Genomic DNA, 1942 nt, shown 5'->3' on the forward strand with positions numbered 1-1942 from the left:
CTCCTCACCCTGGGTGTGGCTCGCAGCATCCCAGTGGGACCCGCAACCTCGGATAGCGGGGCCCTGGGTGTGCCTTGCTGCATCCCACTGGGACCCGCAGCCTCGAACAGTAGGGCCCTGGGTGTGCCTCGCTGCACCCCACTGGAACCCCAATCTCGGACAGTGGGAAACCATGGAATGTCCCAACAACACTCAAACCACTACTCAGGGAAGGGGCTAATACCTTAATGGGCGGCACCTGCACCTCCCCCAAAGTGAGTACACAGTGGGGGCTTCATTCATCCCCTCCCCCTTCCCCTCCCCCTCTTGGCTTGGAAGGTGGGATTGGAAGATGTTCTCCTCTTCAGGCTCCTCCTCATCTGAATTTTTGTCTGCATCGTCAGGGTTGGCCTCAAGTTCTGCAAAATATAACAGAACAAGCAAATGGTTAGCAGCAGAGGAGGGGGCAGGGTGGGTGGCATGAGTAGGCTCACACAGCGCAGACAGCAGGCTGATTTGAAAGACCACGATGAATGATAGCACATTGCATCAACCGAAGCGTAGCTGAAGGAGACATCCCCATGAACCGAAGCATGGTTAGCCCGCGCAGTACTGAATATTTAGGAAAGCTTAACTGTGGAATTTGCAGGACTTACCGTCCCCCTCGAGGGTGGACCCAGCTTGTGCAGTGGTGGTTGCTTTTCTCCAGGCAGGACCCATCAAAGCACCGTGTCTTTCGAGGGTGTCAGTGGGTGCAGGTTTGCCGGGCTTCCTCCAGTTCGAGTTCTTTCTCGTTTGTTGTGTGTCACCTTCCTTTGCAAAGATGAAAATATAACTTTTTAGAGAGGGTGTCTTTCTGCTGGGTGGGACATATACAGATGGTCACATTTACAATTGCAATTCCATTGAAAAATGAAAATATTACTTACACTAACTACTTGACCAAATATTACTTACACTAACCACTTCTTTTTGCACTGGCCTCCAGGCCTCGGGATGATTACCATTGCACAGTAATCTTCTGCAAGTTGGTTCCAGCGTTTCTTAATTTCTTTTGGTGGAACTTTTATGTGACCTCTGCTGGTGTCCAGCTCCTGCCATCTGCCCTCAATCACAGTAACTAGTGCCACCACTTCATCCTGTGATAAATTATTGGTCTTTCCACCGCATTGCATCTTGTATTGCAGCTCCAATTTTTACAATGAGAATTAAAAGTTCTCACACAGCACTCAAAGTTCTCACACACAACTGGCTCTTTAAAAATTGCCGATTGCAGACCTGGAGCTGTACTGTACTACAGCATGGAGCTGTACTGCATATGCGCGCCCATAGGAATCACGTCAAAAACATCCTTTTTTATCGCGCATGCGTAGAAGGGGCGGCATAATTTTTTCGGCGCAGACATTAGGCTCCGCCCCCCCCCCCCCCCCCCCCCGAGGCGACAGGACAGGCTGCGCAGCGCCAATTCCAAAAAATAGAACAAGGAAACTTGGCACATTTATTTTTGGAGTAGTTGTGGCCTAAAAAACACAGGCGTAACTCTGGCAATATGCCAAAAAATGGCTTTGGGGAAAATTGAGCCCATCAGAATCGCTCCACTATTGGAGTTGCCAAGGCCTGAAGCTCTGGAATTTCTTTCCTGAACCTCTCCATCTCTCTTTCCTCCTTTAAGTGATCCTTAAAAGCGACCTCTTTGACCAAGCCTGCCCTAATATCTCCTTCTGTGGCTCGGTGCCAAATTTTTGTTTGATAACGTCCCTGTGAAGCACCTTCGGACGTTTTACTAAATTCCAGGCGCTGCATAAATACCAAGTGTTGTTGTTCAAAAATGCAAAGCAATCTTTCACGTGGAGCAGCTGCACTGTTGAAAATGAACGTGGCTGTGCCGGAGAAGGGAATAGGAGTCGCTGGTGCCGTTTTATTGGTTGAAACAAAACAGAGTGGATAAGGGAGTGGGGTTGAG

The 1942-nt window shown here is 49.3% G+C and overlaps 1 long non-coding RNA gene across 2 annotated transcripts; it reads right to left on the reverse strand.

Annotated features, from left to right (window-relative positions):
- Positions 1 to 292: 292 nt before the first annotated feature.
- On the reverse strand, positions 293 to 1147 carry LOC139278306 (uncharacterized). 2 transcript variants are annotated; one of them, XR_011596242.1, is made up of 3 exons: positions 937 to 1147; positions 636 to 788; positions 293 to 398 (listed from the first exon to the last, which is right to left on the reverse strand). It is a non-coding gene; the product is annotated as an uncharacterized lncRNA (long non-coding RNA). The 2 variants fall into 2 exon arrangements; XR_011596241.1 differs by having other exon boundaries at positions 636 to 792.
- Between the last annotated feature and the right edge of the window lie 795 nt (positions 1148 to 1942).

The sequence above is a fragment of the Pristiophorus japonicus genome, chromosome 13, assembly GCF_044704955.1.
Source record: "Pristiophorus japonicus isolate sPriJap1 chromosome 13, sPriJap1.hap1, whole genome shotgun sequence".
Classification (NCBI taxonomy): Eukaryota; Metazoa; Chordata; class Chondrichthyes; family Pristiophoridae; genus Pristiophorus; species Pristiophorus japonicus.